At 44.6% G+C, this 23,782-nt stretch overlaps 1 protein-coding gene and 2 long non-coding RNA genes across 5 annotated transcripts in view; 2 read left to right on the top strand and 1 right to left on the bottom strand.

Moving 5' to 3' along the window:
- The window catches only part of CPQ (carboxypeptidase Q), a 1,143,103-nt gene that overhangs the window by 82,432 nt on the left and 1,036,889 nt on the right, over positions 1-23,782 (top strand). The gene's annotated exons all lie outside the window — the stretch shown is intronic.
- Positions 2,727-3,943, bottom strand: LOC134929417 (uncharacterized). Its single transcript, XR_010178551.1, has 3 exons — positions 3,872-3,943; positions 3,647-3,758; positions 2,727-3,320 (listed from the first exon to the last, which is right to left on the bottom strand). It is a non-coding gene; the product is annotated as an uncharacterized LOC134929417 (long non-coding RNA).
- On the top strand, positions 5,083-5,883 carry LOC134929415 (uncharacterized). The gene is made up of 3 exons (XR_010178550.1): positions 5,083-5,154; positions 5,268-5,379; positions 5,695-5,883. It is a non-coding gene; the product is annotated as an uncharacterized LOC134929415 (long non-coding RNA).

Genomic DNA, 23,782 nt, shown 5'->3' with positions numbered 1-23,782 from the left:
TCATTAAGAGTTTCACCCTTGTTTTTATCATTCTGAAGTTGGCTGGGAGCGAGAATGTTCTTAAGGTTCCTGGATTTTCTGAATACTATGTTAGGCTTGGTAGGTAAGTGTGGTCCCAATATGGGGTCCTTCAAAAGGAGAGGCCAATGCCGATTCATAACACGTCTTATTTTGATATTTTCTTGATTATATTGTGTTATGAACGGTCTTTCGGTGTAACGTTCTTCTTTTTTACTTTCTTTTACTTCCAAAAGGCTATTTCTATCAATTTCAGAAGCTCGAACCTGGTCTCTCCTTAGATGGATCTCATTATATCCCCTATCTAAAAACTGTTCTACCAGAATAGAAGATTGTTCCCAGTACCTTTCCAAACTGCTACAGTTTTTCCTAATCCTCACGAACTGGGAGTAGGGTACTGTAGTTTTCCATCGAGACAGATGGCAACTATTTGAAGGTATGAAACTGTTAGCGTCCGGTCTTTTTAAAAAAGGTTCTCGTATCAAGAGTCCCGTCATCTTCGATGTTTAAAAGGACATCCAGGTAATCAATAGTAGAAATATGCTGCTTATAAGTAAATTTGAGATTATGGGAATTAATTTGAATCTCTGAAATGAAATCACTCAATTCCTCCAACTCTCCATCCCAAATAAGAATCACATCATCTATGTATCGCTTATAGAATTTGATGTTAGGGTATCGATAGCCTCCGTCCGCATAGATGGTCACACGCTCCCAGCTGTCCATGAAAATGTTTGCGTACGATGGGGCAAATTTAGTCCCCATCGCTGTCCCCTGTTCTTGCAGGTAATACTTTCCTTCAAACTCGAAATAATTGTGATTTAAAATGAATTTTATACTCTCCAATAAAAAGGTTCTTTCTTCTTTACAAACATTCACATCCATTGTTAGGATGTTGCTCACAGCCTCAAGTCCTTTAGAATGGGGAATGGATGTGTAAAGGGCCTGTACATCCACTGTGGCCCATCTATAAGTGGATTGCCACTGAAAATCATTAAGTAGCCTGAGAAGGCTGGTTGAATCTTTCAAATATGAAGGTTGTACTCTCACATAAGGTTGTAATTTTAAATCGAGAAAGTGTGACAAGTTAGAAGTCAGGGACTCGACTCCAGCCACTATAGGTCTTCCTGGGGGTGGGACTATGCCTTTGTGGACTTTAGGTAAGTGGTAAAATACCGGAACCCGAGGATTTTTGTTAAACAAAAATTCAAACTCTTCTCGACATATGATGCCTCTACTACATGCATCATTTAATAGCACATACAGTTCTTCTCCAAAACTGGCAGTCGGATCCTCGTTAAGTAGTTTATATGTTGCCGCATCATTAATTTGGGTCATGGCTTCTTTGACATAGGCCGCCCTCTCCTGGATGACCACCGCTCCTCCCTTATCTGCTGTTTTGATAACAATTTCGTTATCATTCTTAAGTTGTTTAATGGCATACCTTTCCTGTGGATTAAGGTTGCCACAATACTTGTCATCTTGGACTTTCAATCTTCTAAAATCCTCTTTTACTGCGTCAAAGAAAAATCGATATGATTCCCTCTCGATTCCACTGGATAGTATCTAGACGGTGGAGCCACTAAGGGTTTGCTTTTCGGTTCGTAAGACAATTTCGGTGTAGGATTTTTAAGGAAATGCCTCTTTAGGGTTAAACTGCGTATGTATTTATTGAGGTCCACATAGAGATTAAACTTATCAACGTGTTGGTTCGGAGCAAATTTCAGACCTTTACTTAATACCGAGATCTCTGGGGCTGATAGTTCCTTCTTAGTAAGGTTGACGATGCTTAATTCATTGGCTCTTGTGAGAAGTTGATCGCTCTTCGTTTTTTGTTTGGTGACCTTTCTTCCACCTCTCGTCCCTCTTCTCCTGGGTAAAGTTGTCTTTTCACACCTTGCGGTGAATCCAATCTGGTATGAAGATGTTCCTTTTCTTGGAGGTATGGTAAAACCATCCTCTTTCTTTCCCCTAAAAAAACTTTATTCCTAGGGGATTCATATCTACGTTCAAATTTATTCCGTTGTGCGAACCTCTGTTGATTCCCTCGGGGCGAGTATTGATTATAATATGATGATGTCCTCCTATATCTACGTATCGGGGAAGTGTATGAGCTTCTTCTTCTCGTACCATAGCCGCCTCGTCGGCCTTGATATTGTGGGGGGGGGGATATTCTCGTCTACGGTGAAAAACTTCATTATCTAGTGTGTCTGTTTCTCTTCCCCAACCCCCCTGGTCAGGGTATCTTCTTTGACCAGGTTTTTGACTGACATTATTACTCCAATCATGTATATTACCATTCTCATAGTCCAGTTTATCTCTTGTGAACTTTTTTTGCTTTCGCAAGATGATCTCTTTCTCAAGGGTATCAAGTTTATATTGGAGATCCGACACATCTCGTTTGAATTCATCATCCTCATTGAATTTGGTAAGTAAAACCTCCAGTTTAGCTATACCTACTTCTAAAATTTCTAACTCTTTCTTTCTCTCCTTTATAATCAACTCCACTAATCGGGCTGCGCTCTCATCAAGGATCTTATTCCAACTCTTAGTGAACTCGTCGTTCTGAGATCCCATAATCGGGGTCTTATTTAACCTCAGGCCTCTAGGAATTCGTCCGACTTCTAAATATTTCTCAAGTGTGCTTTGATCGTACCAACTCTTAAGTTCTCTAGTGGCCAGTTTTTCCATATTATTTAATAAATGATAATACTCATCATTATCATCCTCCGTTTGTTCCATGTCTTGCATATCCTCTAAAAAAATGGTTTTACATTTCTGACTCCTACTTTTCCGATCATTAAATAAAGGCATATCACCTAGCAGCAATGGGGAGTAACTAACAGCAACGAAATATAGACAAAACAGATACTCTCCCTTTTGCGCTATTAAACAGAAAGTGAGAAAGGATTGGGTTAAGGCTGCCAAATTCCACTAAGTCCCTTGTTAGGAGGGACTAAAAAGATACAAATATGTGCCAGTAGAGGAATGGGCGCACTTGGGTTGTTTTTCCACCCAATATTCAATGGGGAAAAACAGCAGTCTCCCTAAGATATTTACTCCTAATTCGTGAGCATAAAACCACATTTAACATGTTCCATGTAAAATTTATTACAACATAAAAGCAATGATACAAAACGGTATAGTATCTCTTCTTGCAGATAACACCATATAGTACAGAGGACCAGTTGAAATAACTTTGATAGATTCCTCCTTCTCCTTTGACAATTCGGAGATTTGATGTTTATGAACAAATAACCCGACGCGTTTCGTCTTACTCTAAGACTTCATCAGGGGTATGTCTAAAAATATATATAAAATATTTATATCAGAATCTTATCCCGATTAAAACAATAATATGAAGGAACATGTCAATAAACGAGGAAAAATGCAAGACAGAACTTAAAACATGGGCAAAATATACAAATATATATATAAATATGTGAGGAAAAAATATACATACACATATGGTATAACATACAAGGAGGATGATCTTAATATATCCATGGAAAACAATTATGTGATACAATCTCAGAACAAAGAATTCACAATTATACCAAAGAGAAAGAAATAGACACATAAAGAGGAGTTCATCATCACAAGAACATAATAATTACATATGGCATACCTCTAGTGCTTGATAAATACTGTTAGTGCATCAATGAAATGGCAATTACGTATTCTGGATACTTGAAAAAACCACACACCGGTGGGGTACACAGGTGAAAGTTAGATTAAGCCTAATTGGGGAAATATACGTTTTTAGTAGTAACAACAATTAATAACATATTCTGCATAATACTGGGCTCAATAATAACAAATAAATGAATATATCTGTACATTGAACACATACCTTATGGTTAAGTGCTTGAATACCAAGTTCAAACGCATAGGCCTGAACGCAAGTTCAAATAGGTATGTGACCTAACAAAAATTATTAATATTCACTAATTAGAGATATATAACGTAACAGCCTTTATATAAATTGGTTAATGTGCTAGTAGATTGAAACACATACCTCATGATTCAGGGATTTGGATAACAAGTTCAAATACACAGGTCTACCACAATTTCATATGCGTGTGTAACCTGGTAAATTAGAGGAATATGATTCTTGAGACAGAGAACTTGCTCATACCAGGTGTGAGAAGTTTTAATTTAATAAACTCCCTTTAGAAAGGGGGGGAGAAGGATACACTAGTTTCGAAAATTCATTAATTCGATTAAATCTTACGTGAAATTGGTTCCCCAAGGGGGTATAAAACGTATTAAAAATATCGATAACCATATGTTATCCTTGAAATTCAGAATGTTGAGTTAATTCTCATCATCTCATAAGATAATATTAATAAACTTTCATATTGTTACTAATAGTCATAATAACACCCCCTATTTACAAAATAAGCAGGACATAGTGAAAACAAGGGATTCCATCCACATAAAGTGCTAAATGGAGCCATATTTAAAAGCGGTGTTCACAAATAATAAATAATAAATCTTACCTTACCAGTAGCTACAATAGCTTCAAGTCACAACCAGTGTAATGAGGCTGTGTGCTGAGACTTACCCTTAAATAGGAAACAGAAGTGACCTCACTTCCCCTAATGCAGTGATTGGGGTATTAAAAACCTTAAATAATATTGGAATAAGTCCTATGTTACTAACTGAAATCGTTACAGTGATTAAACATTAAAGTGAGAAAATTAATGGCCTTAAAGTGAACTTTTATAATACACTATAAGGGATAAAAAAAAACCTTAATAGTAAACACATCCCATAATGCATCTGGTCGTTATCCTTCCCCCCCCCCTTTCTAAAGGGAGTTTATTAAATTAAAACTTCTCACACCTGGTATGAGCAAGTTCTCTGTCTCAAGAATCATATTCCTCTAATTTACCAGGTTACACACGCATATGAAATTGTGGTAGACCTGTGTATTTGAACTTGTTATCCAAATCCCTGAATCATGAGGTATGTGTTTCAATCTACTAGCACATTAACCAATTTATATAAAGGCTGTTACGTTATATATCTCTAATTAGTGAATATTAATAATTTTTGTTAGGTCACATACCTATTTGAACTTGCGTTCAGGCCTATGCGTTTGAACTTGGTATTCAAGCACTTAACCATAAGGTATGTGTTCAATGTACAGATATATTCATTTATTTGTTATTATTGAGCCCAGTATTATGCAGAATATGTTATTAATTGTTGTTACTACTAAAAACGTATATTTCCCCAATTAGGCTTAATCTAACTTTCACCTGTGTACCCCACCGGTGTGTGGTTTTTTCAAGTATCCAGAATACGTAATTGCCATTTCATTGATGCACTAACAGTATTTATCAAGCACTAGAGGTATGCCATATGTAATTATTATGTTCTTGTGATGATGAACTCCTCTTTATGTGTCTATTTCTTTCTCTTTGGTATAATTGTGAATTCTTTGTTCTGAGATTGTATCACATAATTGTTTTCCATGGATATGTTAAGATCATCCTCCTTGTATGTTATACCATATGTGTATGTATATTTTTTCCTCACATATTTATATATATATTTGTATATTTTGCCCGTGTTTTAAGTTCTGTCTTGCATTTTTCCTCGTTTATTGACATGTTCCTTCATATTATTGTTTTAATCGGGATAAGATTCTGATATAAATATTTTTAGACATACCCCTGATGAAGTCTTAGAGTAAGACGAAACGCGTCGGGTTATTTGTTCATAAACATCAAATCTCCGAATTGTCAAAGGAGAAGGAGGAATCTATCAAAGTTATTTCAACTGGTCCTCTGTACTATATGGTGTTATCTGCAAGAAGAGATACTATACCGTTTTGTATCATTGCTTTTATGTTGTAATAAATTATACATGGAACATGTTAAATGTGGTTTTATGCTCACGAATTAGGAGTAAATATCTTAGGGAGACTGCTGTTTTTCCCCATTGAATATTGGGTGGAAAAACAACCCAAGTGCGCCCATTCCTCTACTGGCACACATATATATATATATATATAGAAGAAAAGAAAGGACCGGCACTCCTCCTCCCGGACTTAATGCTTGGGTGCCCTCCCAAGTAAATTTGGATAAAGGGTAACAAAACAGGCGGCACTCCAAGACTGTTGTAGATTCAAGTGTATTACACACAAAACATAATGTTTTGTGTGTAATACACTTGAATCTACAACAGTCTTGGAGTGCCGCCTGTTTTGTTACCCTTTATATATATATATATATATATATGTGTGTGTGTGTGTGTATATATATATATATATATATATATATGTATATATATATATATATATATCTACATATATATATGTGTGTATGATGTATGTATGTATGTATATATATATATATATATATATATATATAGGACACTGCTAAACACTTTGAAGAGGGCAATGATGGGGTCCATATAAGGAAATGCAGGGGTATGTTTTCTAACATACACGCTTTACACAGTAAAGTAACAAGTTCACACCATAAAATAAAATCGTAATGAGATCTCAGCCCTGAAATGCTTTCATTCCTATAAGGTAGTTGCCAACGCACACATAGCAGGTAGTTAAAAGTCCTAATAATGTAAAACAGCTGGTTTTTTATTTTCTAATCAGTACAGTTTAGATTTCAATTTAGTTTTAAGCCAAATATTGACCAAGCTTTAAAGCTAAAGAGAAAGCCTTATATCAGTAATATAGTTATTAATAGGGAGTCCGTGTTACCCAGTAGAAGTTTGGGAGAAATGGAGATTATGTTAGTGTGGAGTATAAAATGGGCTTTAGAGGACACACTGTAGGTAACTCAGACAGGAGGGGATTACACTGGTCAAGATGAGAAAGGATGATGATATTGTGACTGTAAGGGTGTTTTACAGTGTTCCAGAGGACATGGTCGCAGCTGTTGGCTACAGTGCTTACATGATCCATATATACAGTAGGAAAGGGTCATAGTTAAAGCAACACATTCCATCAGCAAAACAGTGTCATGATTCCGGCTTCTGTGTTTTGAATGCTGGGACCCCAACCGCCAGGATCCTGTCCGGATCCTGATGGAATAGTGCTGTCTGGTAAGCTTATTTAAGCAGGAACTGGTATATGGGATGCTGGATTGTAACTGGCAGTGGAAGTATAAAAAGTACCATGCAGGAACAAACTATAGTAGTATATGTATGACATTACTATAAGGATATCAGGCTGGACTGGCTATAGGCACAGATGCTGGTCTGGGACCGGCTTAGCTTCAGATACCAGGCTGGACCGGCTATAGGCACAGGTGCCGGTCTGGGACTGGCTTACTGTAGCTTCAGATGCCAAGCTGGACCGGCTAAAGACACAGTTGCCGGGCTGGGACTGGCTTAGCTTCAGATGCCAGGCTGGACCGGCTATAGGCACAGATGCCGGGCGGGGACTAGCTTAGCGTCAGATGCCAAGCTGGACCGGCTATAGGCACAGATGCCGGTCTGAGACTGGCTTATCTTCAGATACCAAGCTGGGCCGGCTAAAGGCACAGATGCCGGTCTGGGACTGTCTTAGCTTCAGATGCCAAGCTGGACTGGCTAAAGGCACAGATGCCGGTCTGGGACTGGCTTGGCTTCAGATGCCAAGCTGAACCTGCTATAGGCACAGATGCCGGTCTGGGACTGGCTTAGCTTCAGATGCCGGGCTGGACTGGCAAAAGGCACAGATGGCTGGCTGGGACCGGCTCAGCTTCAGAAGCTGGGCTGGACTGGCTAAAGGCACAGATGAAGAGGTGGATTTAGATTTCATATGGCCCTAATTAAGACACCGATTTGGGGCCCCCCTTCCTCAAACAATCCTCACCGTCACCCCCCCCCCCCCACACATCATTCCTCCCCTCATCGTCCCCCACTCACGCCTGATTGGAATTTGAAGTAAATGGTGGATGGTATATAAAATTTAAAAAATACTGTAATAAAGTACACTGGAAGAACTCGTGTTTTATTCTGTACACATCCCGGCTCCTCTCTCTAAGCATCTGACACCATACACACGTCTGTCATGACTGGTCACATGCACGGTACTGCAGGTCTGGAGACACAGGCATGCGCTGGATCCGGCACCCAACAGCTGCCTAATAACTGACAGACTGCTGGGAGTATTCAGCCAGCCCAGCTCTTGGACAATTTTGGTGAAGCTCGTGGTCTTCCAGAAATGCCCTTTATACAGCCTTATCAGCGGGCCCCCTGGGACCTGCAGGGCCCCCTGAGATCACCAGGGCCCTAAGCAGCTGCTTTGGTTGCCTTGTGGTAAAATCTCCTCTGTACAGATGGCAGACTGAGACTGGCTTAGCTTACGATGCCGGGCATGGGTAACTGGAGCCACTTGGAATAGAACTGTTTACTGGCTGGGGTATTTAGTTCCCCGGAAGAATAGTGCTGATAGCAAGAAATACAGTGTATTGCTGGTTGCTGCTGGGATCAGTAGGGTGTGGCAAGAATAGCTACATTGCTTTGGTGACTTGCTGAGGCTCCTGTAAGGAACTTTATACCCCTGGACCAGCTGTAGTTGGTTTGTGGAGTCATGGGTTCATAATCTGGGTTTCTATTGGTGATTCAGTGGTCAGCTGATCACGTCCAACATGTCGGGCACCCAGGACCCGGAGCTAGTGGGAGAACTGGAGAAGAGACGTGGTCGGGACAACTTTTGAATGGACAGCAGGGTGAGCGGAGACCACGGAAGCCATGAACAAGACAGCACAGACACGCCAATGGAGAGCATAGACTCTGGATCCTGACACAACCTGAGATACCTCAAGGGCTGCATGTGTGGCCCTCCAACCCTCAAAAGATACTTTTAATATTAAGAATGAAAAAAAAAAAACCCAACCAGAAACAACCTTGGCACATCACTCATCCCAGAATCTCCCCACATACTCTTCACTTGCCACCCAGACTGCCCACATGCAACAAAATGGCCCACATGCAAAATACCCCACATAAAATAACCCCACTTGCCATAGAAGTCTACACATGCCTTTAGATCACAAATGAACTCCCTCAAATGTCACTAAGACCTCCCAACATGTCTCCCCACACTTCCCGAATGTCGCTCAGACCCCACACATGCCAATCAGACCTCCACATGTGCCTCCACACCCTACCACATGCCTCTCAGACCTCCTTAGATGTCCTAACATGCCACTCAGAACATCCCACATATTCCCAGCATGCCACTCATATCTCACTTCATGCCACTTAGTCCTCCTCACATGACCCTCACACCTCACTGTATGCAACCCCTATGTCCTCCAATGCATCACATGCAGAGTGCAGCTGGGAACTCTTGAGTGCATGTGAGGTTCATGTGCTGTGGCTTCCAGTAAGACCATATTAAAGCAGAGAATAAGTCCAAACTGGGCCAAGAGCCAGGCAATACCTGTTGCCTCGCCACTGGCATAGATAATAATCAGATCTCCGAGAGAGTGTGGGGAAGAAGATATAGTGTTATTATAACTCTTCAGACGGCAGTGCTAGTTGAAAATAAAATGTATTCATACTTCATTCACAATTATATGTATAGAAGCACACAACGCCTATATAGGGAGGCCAATCCCGGGCCGTTTTTTCAATCCCGGGATTGCAGTAGGGATCAGTAAAGAAGGGTGTAGGGAGCAGCGCTGGAGGGTAGGTAGCGGTGCGGGAGGGTGTAGGTAGCGGTGCAGAGGGTGTAGGTAGCTGGGCGGGAGGGTGTAGTTAGCGGTGCGGAGGTTGTAGGTAGCTGGGCGGGAGGGTGTAGGTAGCTGGGCGGGAGGGTGTAGGTAGCTGGGCGGGAGGGTGTACAGTAGGTAGCGGGGAGGGTTGGTAGCGGCGCGGGAGGGAGGCTGGGTATAAGTAATAACACTTACTATTAGGTGGGCGCCAGCCATGGACACACTGAACGCGGCGGCATTTCAAATGAAGCGCCGGCCGCCAGCCAACCAGAGCAGGCGGACCAGCAGCCAATCAGGGAAGCGGCCGCAGCAGTCGCTCCTGATTGGCTGCCGCTGCAGCTTCCCTGATTGGCTGCCGGTCCGCCAGCTCTGATTGGCTGGCGGCCGGCGCCACATTTGAAGTGTCGCCGCGTTCAGCGTTCGTCTATGGCTGCCGCCCGCCTAAGTGTAAGTAGTATTACTTACACACACTCCCTCCCGCACATGCGCAGTGCAATCCCGTGAATCCCGGGATTGGATGCTCCAATCCCGGGATTCAAATCCCGGCATTTTTGGGCCCAAATCCCGGGATCCCGCCGATCCCGGGATTGGCCTCCCTACGCCTATAGGTAACTGCAGTGATTGACACATACTGTGCCTGCTACAATTGTGAAAAGTGCCTATTCAGTTGTCTGCGAAAATGGATTTGCAGTCATTTTACCAGGGATTTCAATTTACCACTGAGCAGGTGATAAACTATGGCGAAAATCCCTATTATAAGTAAAAAATATCAGGATGTTATTTATTTATTTATTAACAGTTTCTTATATAGCGCAGCAAATTCCGTTGCGCTTTACAATTTGAAATAACAATAACAAAATGGGTGATAACAAACAGTCATAGAGGTAGGAAGGCCCTGCTTGCAAGCTTACAATCTATAGGATGTTGTTCAGAACCCTTGGGACACCGCCCTGAATGACTAATTAGGCACTTAGAAGTTATTATTTTTAATTGGGCAATAATGACATGTCATTGTTGGGGTGAAAAAAGTGCAGAATGATGGAAATTAGTCTACATGGTATGGGGCAGGTATATTGGGGTGCTTTCTAAAGTGTTTTTAGACTCGCAGGTAGAAGTAACCAGTCCGTAAAGTCCCCTAAAATGACCCAAATATATAGTTATACCCATTTTTATGTACCCCAGATTTAATTTTGACACTTATTTTGCTGGAGAAATATTGCTTTCTTTCATTTTGTTACATTTAAAAAAATGCACATAACAGTCATTTGACCCAATTTAAGTACCTAAAATACTTTTATTATGACCAGTAATATACTTCTATACTATGTTTTGGGGTACAGGTAGTTTTGCCAATTTTCCCCTACATTTTTCACTCTTCAATGCTGGCATGAGTTTTTCACGGTAATCCCATTTTCGTGATTTTGTAATTGAATATTCAAATCGTGGGAGCACGAAAAGCCCATTTTCTCTTACGTCCTAGAGGATACTGGGAATCCATTAAGTATTATGGAGTATAGACGGATCGACTAGGAGCCATGGGCACTTTAAGAATTTGATAGTGTGCGCTGGCTCCTCCCTCTATGCCCCTCCTACCCGACTCAGTTTAGATAATGTGCCCGGAGAAGCCGGTCACACCTATGGAAGCTCCTGAAGCGTTTTCTGCATTTATTTTATCTGTTTGTTATTTTCAGGCAGGACTGGTTGGCACCAGCCTGCCTGCTTCGTGGGACTTAGGGGGGAGAATGGCCCAACCTTTTGAAGGGTTAATGGTCCTGTTCCCCACTGACAGGACACTAGCTCCTGAGGGAACTATTCGCAAGCCCCACCACGGCGAGCGTACATTCCCGCAGCACCCCTAACAGAGCCAGTAGAGTGGTGAGTACTAAGCCGGTGTCCCGGTTAGCGGGTCGCCGGCCATTATGACGGCATGAGGATATGGAGACGTGCGGCTACCAACCGGGGCGGACTGCGTTTCCAGACTCAGTACACAGTGCAGACGCACAGCTTCTGAGGGGGCGAACTGAGTCTCAGTACACTGTACACAGTACCCACAATGGCAAACACAGACTTAAAATGGCTCTGACTCCATTTGAAGCACTAAATTACCTCAGCCAGTATAAAAAAAGCGGGAAGACCACGCGGCATTGAGGGGGCGGGTTTTCACTATGAGCGGATCCAGCAGCTCATCTGCGCCATTTTCCCTCTGCAGTGGACACAGATGCTGACTGACAGGGACGCGCAGCTCCTCCGGAGTGACTCCAGATTGCCTTAGCGGTACCAGGGGGTCATAGCAAGGGGAGCGATTATTAGTGTACTAAGTCCCCAATCTTGGGACTTAGGGTGTGTACACACGGTGAGATCTTTGCTATGCCCGATTTTCACTTGCGATTTCCCTTGAACTCCCCGGAGCCCAGATACCACAGATTTTGACTAACTTTTCTTGAGATATGGACTATGTGTGCTTACGATTTTGGCTTATGTGAGATTTTGGCTTATGTGAGATGTCATTGACATGTGAGATGAACTAGATAGTACACCGATCTAGCAAGGATTGACTTGCCTGCACAGTCTATCTTTTCTTGCGATGCCCACCTGGCGGGACCGCGCATCGGGATCGCAAGGTGACTTTCACCTTGCGATCTGCACTAACTTTTCATGCGATTTTGACTATATAGTCAAAATCGAAAGAAAATAGTTCACCGTGTGTACACACCCTTAGTCTGCGACCTGGCTAAGCTTGGCATTAGCGATAAGGGAGCCGTGTGCTTTCTCCAAAATATCTCTGTGTCTCCCTGGAAGGGCTCTTTGTGGGTTAATTGTGTTTTTAACCTTTTCTTGTGTGTGTGTGCTGTCACATTTACATTATGTCAGGCAAAAAGTGTGTTTCATGTACATTAGAGTGTTCCTCTTCTACAGGGGGCTCACTACTGTGTACTCAGTGTAGTGCACCTTCCCAGGCTAGCGGGACTGAACCAGCATGGCTGGATTCCATTAAAGGAATGATTTCCAATATTTCTACTAAATAGTCCCGCAATGAGAAAGAGAAGCAGTACTTAAGACAGTCTGTGGATGAGTTTATGAACAGAGACTTAGTCCCCAAACCAGCGTCTCAGACCCCTACCATTTGTCCGCAAAAACGTACTCTGGCCCATATCCTGCAGGGTATCCGTTTGGATGGTCGACCATGTTATGATCGACAGTCATTAAGTCGATCACTATTGGTCGACATGGACACATGGTCAACACATGAAAATGGTCGACGCATGAAAATGTCAACATGAGTTTTAAAAAAATAATAATTCTTTTGTGGAACTTTTCCATACTTTCCGATCCACGTGGACTACGATTGGGAACGGTGCACTAATTGGGGTTCCCCGTCACTTTACGCAGAAAATGACACAAAAAAGTAAAAAAAAAAACCTCATGTCGACCATTTTCATGTGTCGGCCATTTGTCCATTTCGACCATGCCAATGTCGATCAATAGTGGTCGACCTAATGACTGTCGACCATAACACGGTTTTAACTGTTACAGGAGGTAGACGTAAAATATGTTACGTGGAAGACCGTCACACTGTTGGCCTTGGCTTCAGCAAGATGTGTGTCGGAGCTGGGGGCGTTGTCTCACAAGATTCTCTATTTAATTTTCTATGAAGACAGAGCTCAACTCAGAACTCGTCAGCAATTTCTTCCAAAAGTGGTGTGTGCATTTCACATCAACCAACCTATTGTGGCTCCGGTTGTTACCGACACCTCTGCTACTTCAAAGTCTTTGGATGTTGTGACTTGTGAGGGCTTTGAAGGTGTATGTAAAGCGAACAACTCGTCACAGAAAATTGGACTCGCTGTTTGTTCTTTATGATCCCAATAAAATTGGGTGTCCTGCTTCGAAGCAGTCCATTGCACGCTGGATCAGGTTCACTATCCAGCAGGCTTATTCTATGGCAGGATTGCCGGTTCCAAGCTTTATACAGGCTCACTCCTAGGTCAGTGAGTTCTTCTTGGGCGGCTGTCCGGGGTGTCTCGGCTTTACAGCTCTGCCGAGCAGCTACTTGGTCAGGTTCGAACACGTTTGCCAAGTTCTACAAGTTTGATAGTTTGGCCTCTGAGGACCTTCAGTTTGGTCAATCTGTTCTGCAGGAACGTCGGCACTCTCCCACCCGGTTTGGGAGCTTTGGTTTTTCCCCATGGTAGTAAATGGATTCCCAGTATCCTCTAGGACGTAAGAGAAACTAGGGTTTTAATTACCTACTGGTAAATCCTTTTCTCGTAGTCCGTAGAGGATACTGGACGGCCGCCCAGTGCTTCGTTCTTCCTGCACTGTTACTTGGTTACTAAGTATTGTTAATAGGTTCAGCTGTTGCTGTTCATGTTTTTAAGTTTGGTTAGCATGGCTTTCCTCTTGTTTGTGTGTGCTGGTTCGGAATATCACCACTATCCTTTTATATCCTTCTCTCAAAGTGTGTCCGTCTCCTCGGGCACAGTTTCCTAGACTGAGTCTGGTAGAAGGGGCATAGAGGGAGGAGCCAGCGCACACTATCAAATTCTTAAAGTGCCCAAGGCTCCTAGTGGACCCGTCTATACCCCATGGTACTAAATGGATTCCCAGTATCCTCTACGAACTACGAGAAAAGGATTTACAGGTAGGTAAGTAAAATCCTATTTTTGCAGCTAAAAATGCCTTGAAAACGGCAGTCGTGGTTAATTACCGTGATTTCGCTGCTAATTGAATTTGGCCCCAAGGCTACTAAAATTGGGACTTTCCAGTGAGAAATAGAACTGTTGGGAGTTATGCTAACATGGCTAGTTGGGACTTGTAATTAAATAACCTGCCCTTTACTGTAATGCGATTGTGATAAACTGTAACACCAAACCCTAATCTTCTGACCTAAATTCTGAAAGTAACAGACTGCTATGGAAAGGCAATCTGATCGCTGCTGTGCGTTTTCGCACAGCGGGCGATCAGGTCCTAAATGCGCACGCGCGTCTGACAACAATGGGCATTGCCGGTCAGCGACGAGGATGGTGCGCAAAATCTGATTGCACAGGCGTTTGCAAGGTGATTGACAGGAAGAGGCCGTTTGTGGGTGGCAGCTGAGCGTTTAGAGGGAGTGTCTGGAAAAACGCAGGCGTTCCCAAGCGTTTTCAGGGAGGGTGTCTGACGTCAGCTCCGGCCCCGATCAGCCTGTTCTCATCGCACTGTAGGAGTAAGTCCTGGGCTGCGCAGAGACTGCACACACTGAATTTTAGCAGTACACATGGGATCACACACTTGCACAGCGAATTTACACTCTCCCTGGAGGCGGCGACTATCTGAACGCAAGACAGCAAAATTTGCAGCCCAGCGATCAGATCTGAATGGAGAGTGATAAATAGTACAGTGATAAAGTAACAGCCAATCAGCTCCTAACTGTCATGTTACAGGCTGTGTTTGAAAAATGACAGGAGCTGATTGGTTGGTACTTTATTACCATGCAATTTATCACTCTCCAAGGTTTCATAAATCTGGTCCCTTGTTACTGAGTACGATTTGTCATGCTGTACCTGTTTCCCATTACCCAATATACAGACAACTGTCATAGTATGTATATACCAGACTGATGCACTAATGGTCTAGGCTGTGAGTAGGAATGTTAACTACAGGTTGAGTATCCCATATCCATATATTCCGAAATACGGAATATTCCGAAATACAGACTTTTTTGAGTGAGAGTGAGATAGTGAAACCTATGTTTTTTGATGTCTCAATGTACACAAACTTTGTTTAATACACAAAGTTATTAAAAATATTGTATTAAATGACCTTCAGGCTGTGTGTATAAGGTGTATATGAAACATAAATGAATTATGTGAATGTACACACACTTTGTTTAATGCACAAAGTTATTAAAAATATTGGCTAAAATGACCTTCAGGCTGTGTGTATAAGGTGTATATGTAACATAAATGTATTCTGTGCTTAGATTTAGTTCCCATCATCATGATATCTCATTATGGTATGTAATTATTCCAAAATACGGAAAAATCCCATATCCAAAGTACCTCTGGTGCCAAGCATTTTGGATAAGGGAGACTCAACCTGTATAAGCATAAATACACATGGCTGCGAGACATGATCATATTGTTAATAATAACAATCTCCTATATAATAGCCCAGCTCTGTGACTTTGTGCCTGTGTGTATAACGCATCTCTAATTGGGTTAGTTGCAGGTCTATCACACCCAGTCCACAGCTGATTGGGCGAGAAACGCCCTCCCACACAGGTTACATCCAATGGGAGGCTCTGCCCTTTGCCTGCTGTGTTTTCACAGAGCAGGATTAGCAATGGGACTGATGGAGCTGCAGCTCCAGCCCCACACCCCAAAATAGGCCCACTGCATCTGCAGCAACATAGCCTCCCACACTTTACACATAAACATTGATACACATTCGAAAAGGGGCGTGGCCACGGGTACACCCACGTGGCCATGCCCCTTTTCCCATGGTAGATGCTAGAATCAAGTGGGCTAAGGGACCTTTTCCGTAAGGGGGAGGAGTTACGATGCAAGGGGGGAGGAGCTAGGCCAGCGGGATAGTTCCTCTACTATCCACGCCACCAACTATTACCTTTAGTAATTAGGTGGTGAGCGAAGCGGAGCGGAGCGAGCCACCGTGCCCGAAGCGTGGCGAGCGTACTTTTCGGGTACCCTGTTCGCCAGTAGCTCCTCCCCCTGGTGACGTAGCTCCTCCCCTCAATACGTCACAAGGTCCCTTCAGCCCCTCCGATATAGAACCAACCCTTTTCCCATACTTTCAATGGCAGCTTGGAGAGTCAATAATCGGTACAGACCATAAAAAAAAGGACTGTACCTGCCAAAAAGGTACAGCTGGAGGGTATGCCACTGCATCTGCAGCAAGTCTCTGTGCTGTAGACAGGGGGGAAAAAATCCTTTTACTGCAGCGTCCTATGTCCTGCTGCCAGTCCGCCTGCCCCCTCCGGCATCAGCAATCCCCACTCCCTAGCCGCAGTGCAGGTGGAACAAAAGCTGCTGCTGCCACCGGCATACATGTGTATGAAAGCGGCGCAGCGGAAGGATTTCATAGCCGTCCCTGCGCCGCATACTGTCTGAGCCCCGGAGCCTCTCTGCGCGTGATGTCACAGAACTGCCTCCCTTCCACAGCCGCACCCAGATCCCCAGAGGCCCTGACTCCGCAACACAGCACCTGGGCTGCCAGCCTGGAAGCCCCCGAGATGGCTAATGTAATAGATAGAGTGGGTGATATCGCGGAGGGTAATGTCTGGACGCTGAATCAATGTAAAAGGTGACAGTGCTGCGCAGTGCAGTGGGTGTGCAGTCAGGGCCAGTGCTAGGGTGTTCGGCGCCCCCCCTGAAAACTATAAATTGGCAACCTCGCATACTTTACAAAGGCACAGCGCACATAATACCCCCTGTAGTAGAGACACTTACACATGTAACGTTCCCTGTACCAGAGACTCTTACACAAGTAACGACCCCTGTACCAGTGACGCTTACACACGTAACGCCCCCTGTACCAGTGATGCTTACACATGTAACGCCCGTCCTGTACCAGTGACGCTTACACACGTAACGCCCCCTGTACCAGTGACGCTTACACACGTAACGCCCCCTGTACCAGTGACGCTTACACACGTAACGCCCCCTGTAGCAGTGACTCTTACACACGTAAAGCCCCCTGTAGCAGTGACGCTTACACACATAACGCCCCCTGTAGCAGTGCCGCTTACACACGTAATGCCCCTGTACCAGTGATGCTTAGACACGTAACGGCCCCCTATACCAGTGATGCTTACACACGTAACGCCCCCTGTACCAGTGCCGCTTACACATGTAACGCCCCCTGTACCAGTGATGCTTACACACGTAACGCCCCCTGTACCAGTGATGCTTACACACGTAACGCCCCCTGTACCAGTGACGCTTACACAAGTAACGCCCCCTGTACCAGTGACGCTTACACACGTAACGCCCCCTGTACCAGTGCCGCTTACACATGTAACGCCCCCTGTACCAGTGATGCTTACACACGTAACGCCCCCTGTACCAGTGACGCTTACACAAGTAACACCCCCTGTACCAGTGACGCTTACACAAGTAACGCCCCCTGTACCAGTGACGCTTACACACGTAACGCCCCCTGTACCAGTGACACTTACACACGTAACACCCCCCTGTACCAGTGACGCTTACACACGTAACGCCCCCTGTAGCAGTGACGCTTACACACGTAACACCCCCTGTAGTAGTGCCGCTTATACACGTAACGCCCTCTGTACCAGTGCCACTTACACACGTAACGCCCTCTGTACCAGTGCCACTTAGACATGTAATGCCCCTGTATCTGTGCCGCTTAGACACATAACGCCCCCTGTACCAGTGCCGATTAGACACGTAACGCCCTCTGTACCAGTGCCACTTACACACGTAACGCCCTCTGTACCAGTGCCACTTAGACATGTAATGCCCCTGTATCTGTGCCGCTTAGACACATAACGCCCCCTGTACCAGTGCCGATTAGACACGTAACGCCCTCTGTACCAGTGATACTTACACACGTAACACCCCCTAAACTACAGCTCCCTGCAGCCCTTAGCGCCGAAGCATTCCGGCCCTTAGGGCTGCTGGGAGCTGTACTTTATTGAGTACATCTTCTTCCCTGTAATACGGCTCGTTGGGACACCGACGCTAACAATAATGACTGGCTGCTGTGCGAGTCTCTGTAAGAGCCACTGCCAAAGGGAGGACAGCAGCTTAACTGCTGACAGGAGGAAAAGCAGGAGATTACCGGCCCTCCCTCACTCACAGTACCTCCAGCCCCCATCAGCGGCACCCCCACACACCCCCTCCAGCACCCGTGGTAGCTCCGGACCATCTCCCCCACCCACAGCAACCCCGCACCCGCCCCTCCCGCCGCACCACCACATTCGCCCCTCGCCCATCGGGGCACCCCCGCAACTGCTCTTCCCCCACCTGCGGTGGCTCCGGACCCCACCTGCAGCACCACCGCAACAGCCCCTCCCACGGCACCCCCGGATCCCATCCGCGTCTTCCCCATAACATCCACTCCCCCAACCAAAGCACCTACTAGGGGATTCACCAGGCCCTGCGTGCGCTGTTCATGCCGTTGCAAGTGGCTTCTCACCGCTTAACCATTGCACGCCCATTGTCCGTGCAATATTTAACCACTCACACAATTATGATTGGAGGTAATACTCCATATAATAAAAATATTGCACGCCACAAGGATGTGCAAGGGTTAAGGGGGCGTAGCCCCTTACGACGGTGTGAAGAGCGCCCGTAGGGCGCAATGAATCACGTAGTAATAATAATAATAATAATAATAATAATAATATCTTCAGACAAGCCTATCACATTCCAGACCCACCCACATAACCTTCACAGCTTCCCTATCTAATCTTATCTAATCACATCCTCTCTGTACAGTACACATAACCTCACATTTTGTCTTGCAACATTGCAGGGTGATCATATCATACAACCCATTAAGAACCTAGCAAGCTGGTGGACCATTATGCAATAGGTAGCATCTATCCTTGTGTATCAATGACTGTTTCCCTATAGATTGTAAGCTTGCGAGCAGGGCCCTCCTACCTCTATGTCTGTCTGTTTTGTTCTATTACTGTTGTTCTAATTGTAAAGCGCAATGGAATATGCTGCGCTATATAAGAAACTGATAATAATAATAATTGTCACAAGAGCAGCAGGGAAGGATATTATTAAACCTCCCTCACCAAATTGTATTCTTTACTGTACTATTTATAGGCACAACGTTCTACAGTATTTAGAAAGCATATACATCTTCCATTAGCTAGTAAACTGATCGCACTAGGGGAGGGGATGCTATATGGATCAAGTTCCCAGCGAGATCTAGGACCGCCTGTTGCCCACCATTTCTAGTGGAATTAAACAATGAAAGCATATGAATTCACTGAATACTCTGTTTAAATGTTGCATTGGGATTGATTGTTGATAAATGTATCCTAGGACTTGGTGCTGAGCTGGACGCAGTGGTGATGACTGACGTAGTTGAATTATGTTTTCTGTTTACGCACGTATCGGGGTCGCCAAGTTTGTTCATACAGAGCGGCAGTACAAATTTAGAAGCATGGTACTAGAAATGTATGGGGGAATCCAGGGCAGTGACTGGAAGGTAACGGGGTAGCTTAACTGACGCACAGAGATGTTTCATCTTATGGGTGTGTCGCTAATAGTGGTTGCATTCAAAGCGTGGAATTCAAATGATATATCACACCCAATCTCCTTTCTAAAGTGATCCCCGTTATTGCGCATATCGCGCCCATAGCAATCATGTTTAGCTGCATAAAGGGTTGGGCGCCTCGCCACCCCTGGTTGCTGAAATGATGATACCATGCCCGTCAGCAGAAACAGAACGGGTGTGGGAGGGGGTGAAAATAAATTGAATATCGCCCATAGGCTTAGAACCGCAAGGATGTACACAATGGAAGGGCTTTGTAGCGACTGCAACAAGAGACGCAGGCTGGGTTGGCGCTGCATCCAATCCAAAATCAGGCCCTTAATGTCTTGTGTTTTCATGAGTAGGAAGTCTGACATCCTTACTAATGTATTGATACCCATACATGTATACCTATCTCTATTCTCCTTGTGATCTAATGTAAAGATGCTATACTGTAGATGTTAATCTCACTGTGCACTCCTAGAGTAACTCAGAATTTCAGTATTTTCATAGATTTTGTTATCTTCGTCCAGCTATTTGCAACATCTTGAGAAATGTTGCGGCACAGCGGCATCTGATAAACTGTAGTCCTCTGTCTTTATGCAAAAATAAAACCCATGTACCATTTTCTATTTCCATTTCTCAATCTCCTGCTGATGTAGCAGCAGTTCTGTATTCAGCCGGCTGATTAAATACTTTAAACAATCGGTACTGGCTGTTGCAGTTTCCTTTTCTGGATCAGTTGTTTTCATCTAGTAACTCTTGTTAATATCTAACTTGTAGAATATGTGAGGATCAGCAGATTATCTTCCCGGTGTATTCTATTTACAAAGTCCTGTTTCCTACTTGATTGTGTTATCTGATGGATGCTTGACTTGTTTTTCATTATTTCAAATTAATTAAGTTCATGATTTTGTGTTTGCTATAGTCGTGACTGTTGCAGTAAATTTTTTGCAAAGTCACTGGCAACTGCACATGAGAGGTGAGCCTAGCAAGTTATTTATAGGATTGGAGCCTCTAGGCACATAGCCTGTCCCAACCACTGCCCACACCAGCTGCATACAGACTATTCCACCATCTTGGCAGCCCTACACAGAGTAGAATACACTATAGAATACTGTAGTACTATGCTGTAGAATTTGTCCTCTCAGACTAATCAACATTTCTCCTCCCTTTAACATTGTCACACAGGCAGAGCCATAAGTACATCCTACTCCACTCGCAGTCACTACCAGCACCCTAGTCCTGCAGCACCCATACACACACAAACTTCCAAAGACGCCAAGATTGTAGGGGACAGGGTACTGATTGCCTGAGCCTGCGCTTGTTATAGGGGCCCAGCCTGGGTCATCTGCTAAGGGGTACATGCAGGGGCATTTTAAGAGAGGACGGGACCCGCGTGCAGCCTTCATTGTGGGCCCCCTCCTCTCCGGCCGTAGTAGACTCTGGCATAATGGCAGAGTCTACTGCGCATGCACAGGTCTCCAGGAACATGGCGCCCACGCCTTGTTCTCTGGTACATCGGCATAGCACACTGGCTGCGCCCACGCCTTGTTCCTGGGACGGCATAGCACACTGGCTGCGCCCGCACGAGGGAGGCCCGCCACCATTTCTGTGATCACTGCAGCTGCGTGTGACGCCCTGCAGCCGCCCCGATCACTCCTCTGTCCCGTTGCTCCGTCGCTGCTCCCATTTTTAAGCCACGCCCCCGCAATGCTATGTCTGCCTTGGAAATGGAGAGTTGCCGCAAAAATTGTGGGCGCATGCGCAGCCCGCATCCTCTTAGCAATTTTTGTGGTTGGATCGCTTATAGTGATCCAACCTGAATCAGGCCCTATGTGTACAATCTGAAATATACATCACAATATTAGATGCCACTAAGTGAGCAAAACTGCGGGCAAATGCTAGTAATGAAAATATTCTGATCTGAATGTAATAGTTTTAAATAAGTGAAATCACATTTCCCTTAGGTCAGTCATGTAAAAGACAACAAGGGCCTCAAACCAGAAATAACCAGTCTTGGCCGGTCTGGTGGGGTGTGTGAGGTCATGCTGATGTCATAATGGCAACTGCCTATATCAGGGCTGTGCTGTTGCTGTTCTCACATATGCCTCCAGAGGCCTGGGACGGCATAGCACACTGGTAGAAGGTTAGTGACTGGACAAAGATTAGGGCAGCTTAGTTCGAATCGTCGGCAGACTTTTAGCATGACTACTATAATATATGACTTATGACCTTGGGGATAGCATAGTATTGGATAAAAACAAAATCTCACACATACTGGGACAGTTCCGTTACTTAACAACCACAAGCGCCTGCAAATGGGCCATTGGAGAAATTTGAAGAGCGCTGTCTAGATGGACCTATAATGTGCCTAATTACAGGTAAATCCTTTATGTGCAGCCGCACCTATGGCATCTCCTTGGAGTTGTTTGGTGAGCCTATAATGTTTACTCTCTCTCTCTGCCGCCTATATCCCAGTATGCCAGTATTGCAGGCTGATCCATTTTTATTAATGTGTAGATATGTACGAGAATTATATTGTGCTTTAATCATTAATCATTACTTTTGTTTTTATCCAATACTATACACAGATGTAGCCATGCTGATCATGGTTACATCTGAGGGAAATGTGCACCCTCAACGCGGCTATGCGTGTCTGCTCCTAGCTGTGTCGAGCTGCAGCATTTGGCGCTTCCATCCATGCAAATGGGGCACACACACGTCATAGACGTCCAGACGTACGTGGGCCCTCGTTCCGAGTTGTTCGCTCGCTAGCTGCTTTTAGCAGCATTGCAAACGCTAGGCCGCCGCCCTCTGGGAGTGTATCTTAGCTTAGCAGAATAGCGAACGAAAGATTAGCAGATCTGCTACTAACTAATTCCTTGCAGTTTCTGAGTAGCTCCAGACCTACTCATAGACTGCGATCACTTCAGTCCGTTTAGTTCCTGGTTTGAAGTCAAAAACACGCCCTTCGTTCGGCCAGCCACTCCCCCTGTTTCTCCAGCCACTCCTGCGTTTTTTTACCTGGCACACCTGCGTTTTTTAGCACACTCCCTGAAAACGGCCATTTTCCGCCCAGAAACACCCACTTCCTGTCAATCACACTATGATCACTCGAGCAATGAAAAAACGTTGCTTGAGCTTGTGTAAAACTACAAAGTTTTGTGTGAAAGTACTTAGCGCATGCGCGCTGCGTACCATACGCATGCGCATTTTTGCTGTTTTTTCACTTGATCGCTGCACTGCGAAAATCGGCAGCGAGCAAACAACTCGGAATGACCACCGTGGTGCGGTCACGCCTAACAAGGCACAATCGCGGTATGATGTAGCCACGACGAGAATGTCTATATTTGTAATCCCTGTCAGAAATGAATGCTATGGTGGTTATGACTGTACCCCTCCCACCCCCCTCACTCCCATTCATCTCTTGCTCTCTTTTTTCACTCTCTCACCATTGACGTGTAGGTGCATTCTTCTCTGGCCAAGTAAAAGGTCAAAATAGTAGATTTGAGGTGACAGAAGGGATGACTAGGTTAGTGCAAGCTTAGTGGGTGGGCGGGTGGTCTGGGCAAACTCTGCATAGTCTCTTAATGCCTTCAGCCATGGGTCCCCAGAGTCCTTCAGCCATGGGTCCCCAGAGGTTTCCTCCACAAGGGGGGTTTTCCTCTCCTGAGTGCTGAAGGATGACTCTTCATGAGTCATGAGACTCCCGCCTTGTTCCTCTTATAGGACAACTTTGTAAGATTACTGGACCAATCTTAGTTAGAAATTCCCTATTTTAGAATGCAGAGTAAATAATAATAATAATTACAATATAATACAGGTTGAGTATCCCTTATCCAAAA

This window comes from Pseudophryne corroboree, chromosome 5 (assembly GCF_028390025.1).
Source record: "Pseudophryne corroboree isolate aPseCor3 chromosome 5, aPseCor3.hap2, whole genome shotgun sequence".
Taxonomy (NCBI): Eukaryota; Metazoa; Chordata; class Amphibia; order Anura; family Myobatrachidae; genus Pseudophryne; species Pseudophryne corroboree.
The sequence above is the reverse complement of the archived record's forward strand: the minus strand, read 5'-3'. Positions and strand labels throughout refer to the sequence as shown.